Source organism: Malaclemys terrapin, chromosome 11 (assembly GCF_027887155.1).
Source record: "Malaclemys terrapin pileata isolate rMalTer1 chromosome 11, rMalTer1.hap1, whole genome shotgun sequence".
Classification (NCBI taxonomy): domain Eukaryota; kingdom Metazoa; phylum Chordata; order Testudines; family Emydidae; genus Malaclemys; species Malaclemys terrapin.
Genome location: NC_071515.1, coordinates 61,988,581 through 62,003,565, shown reverse-complemented (window position 1 = coordinate 62,003,565; position 14,985 = coordinate 61,988,581). Strand labels below are relative to the sequence as shown.

Sequence of the window (14,985 nt, the reverse complement as noted above, 5' to 3'; positions counted from 1 at the left end):
AGGGGGTTGTTTTGTTTTCTTAAATTTGAGAAAATTTGTCAGTCTTTCTTGAATGTATGCAACTCTGAGAAAATAAGAAGCGTTCTTATCTTAAAAACTCTTCCAGTTGCATTTTTGTCACAACTTCCCGTAGCTCAGGGCATTCTTAATGGGACAGTAGGGAGTTTACAGCCAAGACATCTTGGGGGCACAATCCAGGAGCACTCTGTCCAACCCTTGGAACTGAGCTTTATAAACAAGAAAAGGAAGCTGAGCAAGAGAGAAGGGACCAGAAGCCATACTGGTTGCTACCGGTTGCAGGCCCCTTGGGCTCTAGGTTACGGGCTTGACCTGGGCTCTGGAGACTCAGTTTATTCTAACTGTGAGTTTAGTGGCTGTGACTTAGGGCTTTGAGATAAAGGTCTGATGAACTGGGTTAAGCAACTCTTCCCTTGACCTGATGCCCCAGGGAAGGGGGGAGAGCCTGCCTCCTAGAATGATAAGCAGTTGGAGCTCTGCTGGCTGGGGTCAGACTGGAGGTCTTCTTAAAGGGGACATGGTTTTTTTTTGTTTTTTGTTTTGGCCTTTCTTCTTGGATCCTATATACTTACTCTGAAAATGTTTTTCTCTCTTCTCTTCCCCGCTTCCCTAAGTAATTTTAAATGAATTTTATTTGAAAGAATTTGCTAGGTTCTAATGCCTGGGACCAAAGGGATGTTTGGGAAACTAATTCACTGGCAAATTGAAAATGTAAATATTATCCATTAGGGTGCCAAATGAATGGAAACCTAAACTAACATGTTTTAAACCTTCCTGGTTACATTACCATTATATATCAAATATTATAATTTATCATCCTAGAGGACTCCATATCTACTTCACATATCTGAATTTACCTTTTTAAAATATAAAAATGTTAAAATATATCTCTTGAAAAAACTGTTTCTGTTCCTGTTTTTACCCTTTTTACTGTCTGAGAATAGGACTATGTTAATATATAGTTTTGTTGACTACAGCTAAATCAATCTTTTTATAGGTTGTTTCATGGGATCAAAGTAGCTGTTAGCATTGGGTACTAGTATCATTATAGTAATAAGCTAACTGCTGGAGACACAGAATTGGCTACTGAGTTTAGAATAAAATCAATATTTTACAACAGTATAAAATTCTAACTATCATATTTAGCTGAAGTTGAAAGCTTCCTAATATAAAACTTCCTACTTACTTTGTTTTTACTCAAAAAAAAAAAAAAAAAAATCTGGTAGTGATGTTTAACAGTTGACAGACTTCTTCATGAGTCTTTATCAGCTACACCTCTACCTTGATATAACGCTGTCCTCGGGAGCCAAAAAATCTTACCTTGTTATAGGTGAAACCGCGTTATATCGAACTTGCTTTGATCCGCTGAAGTGCACAGTCCCACACCCCCCACAAGCCCCCCGGAGTGCTGCTTTACTGCGTTATATCCGAATTCGTGTTATATCGGGTCACGTTATATCAGGGTAGAGGTGTATTTGTGATGTAGATCCATGGTTGTCTTGTTTTGTGGGTGATTTGATTGCATTGTTGGTAGGAAGTTTTTTAATGATCCTTTTTTTTCAATGGGCCTGAAGTCTCTAGTTGTCCTTGGCAGTGGCTCTCTTTGCGTCTGTTCACAATACTCTTTATAGTGCTCTTCCTTGCCATGATTTTCCCTGAGAGCAGCTTGGCTTCATTTCTACAGAAAACAATGCGTCCGTAGCCATTTTAAAGGAGGGCATCTTAATTGAGGGCAACCTGTGGCCTGAGTGTCACTGAACAATAGCAGGTGGTGGCCATTCTGAGAGTAATTCTTTGTGGAATTGTCTAGAAGAATGGAGAAAATTTTAGTTTTGAAGAACAGCAGAAAATGACCATTAATACCAAATATTTCTTTTCAGAAACTACCTTTTATACCAAATCTACTCAACAGTGAGGGCAGGAGGGATGGGGAAGATGGATTATGGGGGGCAGGAGGTAAACTCGCACTGGCTGCTTTGCTGCTCTAATGAAGTTGTTGGGGTGGAAGGGAAAGTGGCAGGGAAGAAACATCTAATGTTAAATAGACCTATCTTGAGGCTTGCTGTTTTCTTAAAGAAATGGACTCCTGAAGGTAGAAACTTAATCTTTTTATATCCCACCATGTTTGGTGTTGGAAAAAATTGATTGGGAGTAGGAAGATTCCGTGTGCAATAGGGACGTGTTCCTGGCCCAGTGCTATTAAGGATATTTTTTTTTAATATTCTAGCAGAAAAAACAAAATCATTGCTGGTAACGTTGGCAAATGAGACAGGTGGTGGCGTGACTACTGTACTATTGCATGTTTCTCTACCCATCTCTCAGTATCCTGGCTGCTTAGATTGAACATGGCTGTTGATAGTACAGAGTCTGCTACTCTGCTCTTTTCCAAACTTCTGATTTGTAGTCATCCTATCCAGGGATCAGCTCTATTACTGTTGCTCAGACCTTTTCCAAGCAACAAAATGAGATTAGCTTGGCTTTGGTGAATTTCACTGGTGTGTGTAGGGTTCTGATCGTAGCATCTGTAAAATATTAGCTGTTGAGGAAGTGGAGGTGTGCTTGAAGAGTGGGGAGGAGGGGGCATGAAATAAAACACTGCCAACTTTACTCTCACCGATGCAAAATCTCATGTGAAATTGTATGTCCTGAATTTTTCAAACTTCAGAGGGGTAGCCGTGTTAGTCTGTATCCACAAAAACAACAAGGAGTCCGGTGGCACCTTCAAGACTAACAAATTTATTTAGGTATATGGGCTTTTTACCCACGAAAGCATATGCTCAAATAAATTGTGTTAGCCTTTAAGGTGCCACCGGACTCCTTGTTTTTCTGAATTTTTCACTAAAGACATCCTTTTTGAAGTTCATGAGTGTTTTCTTCCATCTCTAGAGCAGTCCAGAGTCCAACAACACTAGATGTTCTTGGGCCCATTCTTCCTCCCCTTTTTTTTGTGCAGCCGCCTGTCTGCTGCCTGTTGACTTTAACAGCAGTAGCAAAGCTGAAACACTGATATACACAATCACACCCTCTTCCAGGGCCTGGACAAGAGCGTGCTCCTGAACTCTTCACAGAGCTGTGCACGAATCCTGAAACTCTGTACTGGAAGTGCCATCTAATGCACATAGTAAACTAAAAAAAATGTGGAAAATATTTTTCCTCATTTCAGTTACTGTAATCTTGTAAAAACAGTAAGCACAATAAAAATGTAACACCTAGTTACTCCCATACTTTTCAATAACTTATCTATTAGTACATATTTTAAAGCATAAATCTTCCTTTTAAATATCCTGGCTTTAGTTTACAACTGCTGTAATGAATTTATAAGCTGCAATACTGATGAACAAAGTGCAAATCGATCATCTGTTTTGTACTATTTGATGGATTAAGAGAGTCGTGGCAGTTTCCAGTACTCTGAACCTTCAGTGAGCTTTGCATGGGTACAGGAATCCATCTACATGGTACTCATTGCAGTATAAGGGGACAAGGAACTGTTTTCTCATTGTATAACAGACTCAGGGAGACCTACCTTTCAGCTTCAAGACTAAACCCCCGATTGCAGTTAACACAGTAGGGTCTGGGTGGAGTGAGCAGTCTTTTGATAATGGGCCTCAGCATTTGTTTTCTTTGGGCATGGCTACACGTGCAGATGTAGAGCGCTTTGAGTTAAACAAGCCTTTGTAGAGCACAGTAGAGAAAGCGCTGCAATCTGTCCACAATGACAGCTGCAAGTGCACTGGCATGGCCACATTAGCAGCTCTTGCAATGGCCACAGAGAGCAGTGCATTGTGATAGCTATCCCCAGGGCCGGCTTTAGGCCGATTCAGCTGATTCGGCTGAATTGGGCCCCGCGCCAAGAGGGCCCCGCGCTGCAGCTGTCCACCCCGCCCCCAGCTCACTTCCCCCCCTCCTCCCCTCCCCTGCACGCTCCGCCCCCTCCCCTGCTTCCCGCGAATCTCTGATTCGCGGGAAGTCTGAGACGAAGCAGGGGCGGGCCAGCAGCACAAGGTAAGCTGGGGTGGTGGGGGCGGGAGAAGGGCTCTGGCCCGGCTTGGCTCCAGTCTGGCCCCACGGCCCGGCTCCGGCCCAGCCCAGTCCCCGCAGCTCGGGTCCCGCCCCCCCCCCCGGGCGCGGCTTCTGCGGCGTGGCTCGGCTCGGGTCTCCCCGTGTTCCCCCCGTCCCTCCCCCGCGGCGCGGCGCAGGTCTCCCCGTGTCCCCCCCTCCTCCGTCCCCCCCGCGGCGCGGGTCTCCCAATGTCCCCCCCGCGCCAATGTGCGCCAAGTGTTAATCTTCTCGCCAAGGTGGAGTACCAGGAGCGCTCTAGCCCTGGAGTCAGAGCGCTCTACGTGCCGTGCCAATGTGGACGGGTGGTGAGCTAAGGCGCCCGGGGCTGCTTTAATGCGCTCTAACTCGCAAGTGTAGCCAAGCCCTTTGATCATGATGGGCTTGTCTACACCTGGAGTTATTCAGGAATAGTTATTCTGGAGTAGGTGTAGACAAGTCCTAACTTCAGTTCCTTCACAGATGCATTGTTCATATTTTTGTTCACTGATCTCTAGGAAAGTCTTTTGCATCCTGAATTAATGCATCCACTGCTGGTCATCCCACTTTTGCCCCTCTGCATCCTACCACACACTCTGTGTTGATGGAGAAGCACTTGGGCTCAGTCAAGTGAAGATGCTCCAGATAAATGCTCTGCAGAAGTAACTGCCTGATTTCAGTTACCTGTTCCTGTAGCCCTACAGAGCTGCACTGCCAAATACAGCCACCCCTGAACCTGCCAGTATACGTGCATCATCTTGTTTGTATTAATGACTGTCAGGATCATGGCACTCTGCAGAGTTTCCTTCATGCTACCTGACAGCAGTTCAAAAATGGCATTGGCAAAATTAATGGGTGTCAATCTAGGAATCATGAGAATGTTAGTTTCTCTCATGCGTTTGCACAGACAGGTTCCAGTGGGTGTCCCAAAATACACCAGGAGAAAAATCAGAGAATAGAGTTGAGCGACAGAATGTTGTGCTGTCAGATATCTGTCCAGAATGCTAAGTGGATAATTTGAACGAGCGCAGAGGTATGCGAATGCAGTGATTAACAAGGAAAGTATTTTAACCCAGTATAACATAGCATTATGGATACGCTTCAGTTTGATTTAGTTACATTACTGCAATTAGAGTTGACATACTAATTTGATGCAACATTCCCATGGAGACAAGCCCTATATTAGACATGGCAACATTATCTAGATCAGGGGCGAGCAAACTTTTTGGCCTGAGGGCCACATTGGGTTTCTGAAATTGTATGGAGGGCAGGTTAGGGGAGGAGGTGCCTCCCCAAACAACCAGGTGTGGCCCGACCCCCACCCCCTATCCAACCCCCCCTGCTTCTCGCCTCCTGACGGCCCCCCCCCGGGACCCCTGCCCCATCCATCCCTTCTCCCTGTCCCCTGACAACCTCCGTAACCCCTGCCTGACTGCCCCCCGTCTCCTCATCAAACTCCCCTCCCCTTCCTGACTGTTTCCCCCGGGGCTCCTGCCCCTATTCAACCCCCCCGTTCCCTGCCCTCTGACTGCCCTGCCCCCATCCACACCCCTGCCCCCGACCACCACCCCGAACTCTCCTGCCCTCTGTCCAACCCCCTTTCTCCCTGCCCCCTTACTGTGCTGCCTGCAGCACCGGTGGCTGGTCGTGATACAGCCGCACCGCCTAGAGGACCAGGACATGCCGCGGCTCTGCAAGAGCCCTGCCGCCCAGAGCATTGTGCCGGCGGCGGCACAGTGAGCTGAGGCTGCGGGGGAGAGGGAACAGCAGGGGAGGGGCCGGGGGCTAGCCTCCTGAGGAAGTAGCTCAGGGGCCGGGCAGGAGGGTCCCGCGGGCTGGATGTGGCCCGTGGACCATAGTTTGCCCACCTCTGACCTAGATGCTGCTTTTGGAAGTCTGATCCTCTGGACTGCAGCAAATGGATAATGGTCCACCCTTTATTTCAGGGGTGGTGGGGGAATAATTACTGCTTTTCTTCCACATTTGTGTTCTGAAAAAATCTTCTTATATTAGCCCAGACAATATTGTCCATTTTGGTGGTGGAGATAATTCTAGTCCACCAGTCTGCCGTTAGTTCAGTTTGTTTCATTTTTTGCTTGGAAAGTCTCCAAGTGAGTTATTTCAGCCAGTAAGCACCCATGTGAATGCTGTCATCAGAAATGTGTTCTTTTCATGTGTCCATCTGCTGGTATAGTGAAGTAACTCACTTTTTTCCAGATAAATCTAAGAGGATTTGAAGAAACCAAACCAACATGCAAAATGTTACCTTCAGCTACACTGGCTGGTTGTTTATTTTGCCCTTGAAGTTGAAAACAGGTACCGATAAAACACTTTAAAAAAATCTGACTAAAAACTTAAAAAATGTTCAGATACTACTGTGATGAGTACTTAGTAAATGGATAAAATTTTTTTAATTTATTTTTTTAATCCCATTGCTTATAATATGAAATGGAAAAAGTAAAATAGCATTGTTTTTAAAAAGAAAATGACTATCTGCACAGCAACACCGGTTTTGCACAATATTTACTGTTTGTCAGTTAACAAAAAATAATAATTTCATAGTAATAATAAACTTCTTATACTGGGAGATGTGCCACAGAATTTTAATGGAGAGAATGACTAAACTCCCCCCTACAGCCATTTTATAACACATTTACAGTTTCACAAGGCTTTTGCATCACTTGATACTGAATTGCTAATGAAGAGCTCAATATAGCTTCTGATGCATTTTAGTTTCTCTGTGTGGTGACTGGCCAGGGTGTTACTGACATCACAACATACAGCTGTTGATTTTCTATTGTCTCTGAGGCTTCAGCAAGTGCCTTAACAGATTGCTTTAGCAGGTACCTACAAATGCTTGAATGTTAAGCTAAGTGTATTTGTGCAGTAAGCTCTTTAAAGGAACAATACAAAAGCCTAGGTATGAGATACTATGGAAAGCATATCTTCAGTAACTCTGCATAATGAAGCTAAATGCCAGTACGATCCAGGTATGTGAATTCTGCAATGTAATGTTTAAAACATAATCTGAAAAGAAAGCTAAAAATCTCTACAGACTAGCTGTAACCATTAATTGTTTTCATTTGATTCGTGTTCTTACAAAAGCGATGTTTAGGCCTAAGCAGTTAGCATGGAAAATGTTAACTATTAAAAACATTGATATTAAAAGAGAAATTGTAGCTTACTTGTTTTATCACATGCCCACAAAAATACTCTTTAAAATATATATTTGTGCGTGTGTGTATGAATGTGTGTGTAAACTGGTTTGAGAGAGGCATTCTTGCTAGGTTATTTTTACAGCTGAATATTATACTACTACCAGAATAGAAAAACTGTTGTAAATTTATCCTTTTGTTAAGACAAGACATAATTTGCTTATGTTGCAAAAATGGAAAATGTTGTTCAGTTGCACTATTGAACATGGAAAAAAGTGTTCATTTGACAGTACTGGTCTCTTACCATTGTGTTGATGAAACAGTTTAACTATAATTAAGCTAAAATGTTTTCTTTTATAAAGATATTGATAGATAAAATGTTTGAACTGGAAATAGACTTTTGCTCTAGGTTCATTTTGAAAAGGCTGTGTAAGACATGATAGATGTATTTAAACCTAAGCAGGGCATTAATCAAATTTTTATGTCATAGAACAAATCCAATTTAGATGAGAGAATGATCTTTTTCAGGAGATTAGAAAAGGAGGACTGTTGATTTCTTCAAGATTGGCACTTCCATTTTTTAAATGTATAAGTTAATGCGCTAACAAAGCAAATCCCAGAACTGTCATTGCTTTGATTACAGAAGAAAGCCATACGCCCAAGAAACAAAAAAACTACTGTTAATCAAAGGACTGTTTTCAGTTTTGTTTTTAATTATGCAGTCTGAAAATTCTGACATTAATTATCTGTAGATTATACAGGTTAATTTTATTTCTTATCAGTTCAAAAATATGTGTACACTCCACTCTTTTTCTGTGCACTGGCATTTTATACTGCTTTTTAAAATGCAGATTGGAAAAATTAGTTGGTATTGGCTTATAGGCGGGTTGCAACTTTATGGTGAAAACTAGTAGCATAATATATCAAAAATATAGTAATGTACCAGATCACTAGATCTTTTTACTACAGTACATTTTGTGTCGGAATTGATGTCCATCATAATTCCTGCATGGTGTTTAAACTTTTCCTGGATAATTGTCTCCTTTTGGTTACTAACAGTTGTGGTACAAGTTGCTTACCTGGAAGCCAAGAACAGATTAAAGGCTTTGTGCTGTTAAAATTAGAAATCTATTCAAGCCATCAACAATAGGAACTTAAAACTCATATCTTAGACATTTCCATGTCTAATCACCTTTCCATTCATGTGGATGGAAATAAAGGAAAAAAATGAAAGCTCCCACATTTTAACAATAAAAATCTAATTGTGTATAAATATTTTCTGGTTTAATGTTTTTAGATTTTTTGGGTGTTTTTTTTTTTTTTGTTTGTTTAATATAATTGTTGTGGGCTACTTTTGTATTTCACATTCATTTTGAACTTAAATGAAGATTTTTTTTGGGCCATTTAAGTAACCTGCTAAATAATTAAAATCGTATCCATTTAAAATGGAGATTAAACAATGTATGCCTTTAAAATATGAATACCAAACCATGTTCTGAATATTTTTAGATTTTAATGGAAGTGTATTATGGTCTGAGAACAAAGCAGCATTTTGCTGATGCAAACTTTTTTTTTTTAACAAAAACAACAAGGAGTCTGGTGGCACCTTAAAGGCTAACAGATTTATTTGGGCATAAGCTTTTGTGAGTAAAAAACCTCACTTCTTCAAATGCATGGAGTGAAAGTTACAGATGCAGGCATTATATAATGACACATGAAGAGAAGGGAGTACCTCAGAAGTGGGGAACCGGTGTTGACAGGGCCAATTCAATCAGGGTGGATGTAGTCCACTTCCAGTTTTTTTTAACGTGATCTATGCTTTTGCTTCGCTGTTTTGAGCAGTTAAATGAAAGCATATATTTTTACTTTTTCACATCTAATTTTTTTTTAATGTTCTGTTTTGTCAGTTGGTAGTCAATTGTTGCAGAGCTAAAGAAATGGCTGTTAAAGAACATATGTGTTCAGATACATGTTTTGGTAAATACTAAATCTTATTCGTAAATAGAGGAAAAACCTTTTAAAAATTTATCTACTGGGGAAAAAAATGTGCACCGTGATGTGTATTACTTAAGAAAACTGACCTGGCTTTACATAGGTACAATGCAGCACATACAGTTCATAACTTTAATAACTGATCCAATACCAATAGAGGCTTAGTCATAAAATAGAAGATTAGTCATAGTTCACAATTTTTATTTTTATTTTAGGTTTTTGTTCACAAACATGTTATAACAGTTTAATTATCTAAAAAATGTTTATTTGGTTTGGCAGGAAATGGTTTTTAATATGTAAAATCCAGTCAACAATATCTCCAAAGGAAATGGCTTGCAACTTACGGAAATTCCTGTGTGCCTTATTTTAATGTGTATTTTAAGGAGTATCACTAGTATAGCTCCATAAGTCTGTATGGTAGGTAATGTGTAACATGAACTCCGCCATTTGGAGTTCTTGTCTTGAAAACTTCATAATCTGAAGTCACAAGTGGGTACTGTACATTGCAGAATGGTACCCTGTTTGTTTTGTATTGTGACGTGGTCTTATAGCTGGTATATTTCAATTGAACAGGTGGCTTTTCAAAAGTTTTTCTTGAAGGTGATGTATTGAGCAGTATGAAAAGTTGGGATTAGGCAAAGGAAACAAAAGGAGCGGTTATAAAAACAAGGGTAGTGTGTAGGAGATTAGAACAGAAGTATGCAGGGGCAAAGTTATGAATTGCTTGGAATATGCAAAGTGGTTTGAATTTTGTAATAGAAAAATGAAAGCCACTGCAGAGATACATGGAGCTGTGTGGAAGATGCTAAACAGGAAAGATGATTTTGGTGGAAAAGAGGAGGCGGCAATAGGGAATAACCAAGTGTGTGCTGTTGTGAGGCAACAGGGTAGAGCGAAATGGACAAATGTTCAAAATACTATAGAAAATATTGCATGATTTACCTTCATTTCTAGACATCACCACTTCTGTTATGACTCTATGATCGTATGCATGCTTATAACTTTTTTCTTTTTGGGGGAGGGGTCACATCCTGAAACAGTTTAAGGTAAATTAGTGAAAACCATGTAGGCTCTGTCATCCCACATAGATGTGTGAAATTCTTTTTTAAATAGTCGTTAAAAATCTTTTGATCTCAGTACACCAATTAAGTTAAATGATTTTCAGCTGCTATTTTAACAATTTTTTCCCTATCCACACATGCCTGAGCCTGCCAGTTATCTGAAACCAAAATTTCTTAAACTGTTTCAGGATCTGCTTCCCTCCTCCTTCCTCCCTCCCTCCCCCCTCCCCCCCCCCCCCCCAAAAAAAAGTGAGTGGTGAAAAATTCTAATGGAACTTGAATTTTAAAGTAAAACTTGCCTTTTAAGATTAGTCTTTATTTTATTTTGATAATTTGAAGACCAAAACAAAGGTAAGGAGACAACTGTTCAGCTGTAAGACCTATCCGCTGATGTTCTGATGGAACACTATGAATATCTGCCTTCTTCAAACATTGGTTATTTGGACTCAGAACTTCACTTCATTCTGTAAATTCACCAGCTAGCTACTTCCATTGAAGTGCAAAGATGAAAAATTAGGACCATATAGACTCTAATCTCTCTGGGGGAAAGGAGCATGTTACTGTTTTTGGTGTTGTGGTAGCATGCTTCAATCCAGATAAGGGCCCCGTTTTGCTAGATAATATTCAAGTGCACACAGAGGCAGGATCCCTGTCATGAAAAGCTTTTAAAAATTTGTCTGGAAAAAGTGCCTAGCAAACTGTTGGCACCACTCCAACCATAACAAAACACCAAAGCACAAAATCTATTAAAGTGACTGTGCACATGTATTTTATTTTTGGTGCCTTCCAGGCGAGCTAGATAAGAATCTTCTGAATAGCAGTGTTTGGGGTCACCCCTCCGAGCCCTCTGGCACACTGTAGCCAAGAACATAAAAGATAGGGAAACGACAGTTCCTTCTTACTGCTTGTGGTTGCAAGACTGAACACCTGTAGCATCTACCTCTTGGCATACGGTGCAAATAAATCCTTTTTGGTTAGATGTTAGTTATTTAGTGTTTTTTTGGCTAGTGGAATAAACAGACAATAAAAACTAAGTGTGTGTGTGTCTCTGTGTGTGAATTTGCTGATGGACAAGGTCTACAAGTCCATGTGCTGTCTTGGCTCTGGATGTGGTGGAGTTCATGTCCCCTGGATTCAAGACCTACCTGTCTTCTGAACAAGCTATCCCTATCAACAATGGACACTCTAAGTGCCTTTTCTGTCTGAAGGAAATGCATATGCTAGGTAAGTGCTCTATATGCTGCTTCTTTGCAAAAAGTCCTCCTCCCTCCTCAGGAATGCCAGGAAAGCTTCGTTAGCCACTGAATACGAGGAAAACTGGTCAGGTTGGACCCGCTTGTTTGCACAAATATTTAGTTCACAGGAAGCAGGTGTGTAAATCTACTAACCTGCTGTTCACTAAGTGTTTGTGGACCCTGCTGACAGGCACTAAAAGTTCTCTAGTGTGCTTTGACTCCTGTTCAAAATGGGGTAAATGAAAATGCATTAGGAAACTTTTAGTGTGTGGCAGCAGGGTCCACACAGACACTTAGTGCACAGCAGGCTAGTGTGGAGGAGATGTATACCCTAGCTTCCCACAAACTAAATATTAATGTAGACTCGCTCTCAGAATGCTCCAGTAAGCCAGTGGTCCAATCTGGATTCCAGAGCACCTTCAGCATTGAGGAAGTCCCCACTCTCTGCTACAGAGGCTAGAACCTCTCTTGCATCCTCTTCTCTATCTTCTGGAGAGGTCATAAGGAGTACCACTCCCATGGTGACCAGAGACACAGAACTCCCGTCTCCGGCCCCAAGCATATCCAGTATTGGAGGCAGTTCAAGGTCCAGAATAACTTCTGACTTGGCACCAAGCAGTCACCATAAGAACCCCACTCAGCCTCCAGATGCTATCAATGCATTTGGTATTGGTGACCAAGGATGGAAACACCTGAACTGAAGACATCAGTATAGAAGCCCCCAATGCACAAGCATTTTCCAGATCTTTCCATACCAATTCTGAAACCCCTGGTGCCTAGGAATTGCAGTCAGTGGGAGACATCTTCCCTTGGCAGAGGCTAAAATCTCTCCACTACTGACTGCACTTCCAGAGCAGAAGACCTCACCCCAAGCCTCTGCTGTAACCACTCAGTTTATAGTACAAAGAGTCTTAATGGTATTGGATCTACCCAAGCCTCCATTACTGCATTCTGTGAAGAAGTTGTTGGCCCCAGTGCCATTGCCTACACCATTACAGATTCACGACCTCCCCGGCCATCTAAGAGACCTGCTCTGCTAAAGCATATTACTTCTCTTTCTTGGCTTTGGAGAACCTGGGAGAGAACTGAGTTACCGGTCTTGGATCCCTATGAACCTGGCTCCTTGGAGAGGAGTTTCAGAGATTGTTCACATAGAATCAGGGACATGTGGTCAACTCATGCATTTATGGTGCCTACCTCCAAGAAAATGGACTGGCACTATCAAGTCTATTTCAAGGGCTCCTTGGTCATGGTTTTTGTTCAAGAGAGGCCTAAGCAATAGGGATCACCAATGCAACATATGCATTGTGGGGAGTTCACTGGGTCACCTTCGGATTTAAGGCCTCTGAGTCCCTTTCCCCTTCCTCATGGCAAATCTTCACATAACTGTTCTGGAACTGAACCATTTGGTTGGCATGCATAGCTTTCTTCTCAGTACTTCATGGCACCACAGTACAGGTGCTCATGGACAACACCATGGTTGTTATCAGTAAGCAGGGAGGTGCTCACTCATCATTTTTTCCCAGGAGGCAGTCCAACTTTGGAACTGGTGCATTGGTCACCACGCAGTCCAGTGGCTCTCATCTTCTGTAACGATGCTGCCTTTGGTGGGACACTTCCAAGAGTAGCAATTCAGAGCAAGTTGCTCCGAGCAGGGCAGTTACAGCCCAAGGCTGATGTTCCTTTGCAAACCAAGGCAAACCAAATCAGCCAAAGAGAGAAGACTTCAGTTTTACCCCACTGGCTATCCAGAAGTCATACAAGCAATTCCCTTAGACACTATAGTTTCCCAGTATCACCACCAGTGCCTCTCGTTATGGGGACAAATGGTTATGAAAACCAATACCCCAGAAAAAGAAAAAGGTTCTCCCGATCCCAAAGGACCAAGCCCCAGACACAGATCAATATACAAGTTAGATCTTACCCACAAATCATGCTGTTGCCAATCCTTTAGAATCTAAAGGTTTATTCATAAAAGGAAAAAAATATAGAAGAGAGCTAGAATTGGTTAAATGGAATCAATTACATACAGTAATGGCAGAGTTCTTAGTTCAGGCTTGTAGCAGTGATGGAATAAACTGCAGACACAAATCAAGTCCATCCACAGCTGGGGTGGGTCATTCAGTCCTTTGTTCAGAGTTTCAGTTTGTAGCAAAGTCCCTCCAGAGGCAAGAAGCAGAATTGAAGACAAGATGGAGGAGATACAGCAGCCTTTAATAGGTTTTCTCTTGTGGGTGGAAACTCCTTGGTTCTCCTGTGCAAGATCACAGCAAGATGGAGTTTGGAGTCACATGGGCAAGTCAAATGTCCATGCATGACTCAGTTCTTTACAGGCCAACACCATTGTTTACATGTTAGTTTGAACGTTCCCAGGAAAGCTCAGATATGGATTGGCGTCTCCCAAAGTCCATTGTTAGATAAGTGTTTCTTGATTGGGCACTTACTGAGAATAGTCCCTTCTCAAGAAGCTGACCAAATGCTTCACTGAGGCTACTTAGAATCAAAACACATTAAGATACAAGTACATAGACAATATTCATAACTTCAACTACAAAAATGGTACACACATACAGCTAGCATAATCATAATCAGCAAATCATAACCTTTCCATAGACACCTTACACGACAACTTTTGTACAATATTTGCTGCAAATATATAACAGTGGTTGCAACAATGATCTATACGGTCACAGGTTATGTCAGTAACATCACACCTTCCTGGCCTGCAAAACACCTTCATTGACCATCTGAGTTGACCATATTTGGACAACCGTGAATGGTTATTCGAAAAGTCATCTTTCATAGGTGGGGGCTCCCAAGAATAGACCTGTTTGCTTCCAACCCACAATAAGAAGTGCCTACTCCAGAAAGGGAACAAGTCCCTGCTCCCTGTTTGGATGCTTTTCTGATCCTAAGGTAATGAGGGCTCATATATGCCTACCCTCCAATTTCCTTGATACTGAGAGGTCTCAGGCAGTTTTGGTATTCTGACCTCATGAATCTGTCAACACTGCCCCGTATCAAACTTCTGATACCCCAATATGATTATGCAGTTGAAGGGATAAGTCCTACTTCCAGACCTAGCATCCTTCCATCACATGGCCTGGAGGCTGGCTGACTGACAGATCCTGCCCCTTAGCAGTTCAAAGCATCCTAGCTTGTAGCAGAAAGGATTCCACCAAATTTACTTGTGCTGCTAGATGGAAGAGATTCTCTATCTCCTTTGGAAGAGCCACTGGCTGCAATCATGAACTATCTGCTTGCCTTAAAGCATTGGTTCCCAAACTTTTTCATGCTGCAACTCTCTTTGGGCTGCCCTCTGTTGTTGTGACCCAGAGAGGCTTGAGTGGTGAGGTGTCTTAACATTTTGAGTATCTAACATGGGTTGGATATTGCCCTGGTGGAATGGGAGGCCCAGGGATTGGGTCCTGCCCCAGGGGAGTGGGTCAGGTGTTGTCCTGCGGGGAAGATCCAGGGGCGGGAAATTGT

General features: G+C 42.1%; 1 protein-coding gene across 9 annotated transcripts in view; it reads left to right on the top strand.

Annotated features, from left to right (window-relative positions):
- The window catches only part of R3HDM1 (R3H domain containing 1), a 147,233-nt gene that overhangs the window by 21,425 nt on the left and 110,823 nt on the right, over positions 1-14,985 (top strand). Inside the window, exon 2 of one of the 9 annotated variants that reach the window (XM_054043865.1) lies at positions 6,271-6,369. The exons of 7 other annotated variants lie outside the window; for them this stretch is intronic. The gene's annotated coding sequence lies outside the window, so the exon portion shown is untranslated. Of the gene's footprint in view, positions 1-6,270; positions 6,370-6,889; positions 7,044-14,985 lie in introns of those variants that run through there. One more of the 9 variants, XM_054043866.1, reaches the window with a different exon arrangement.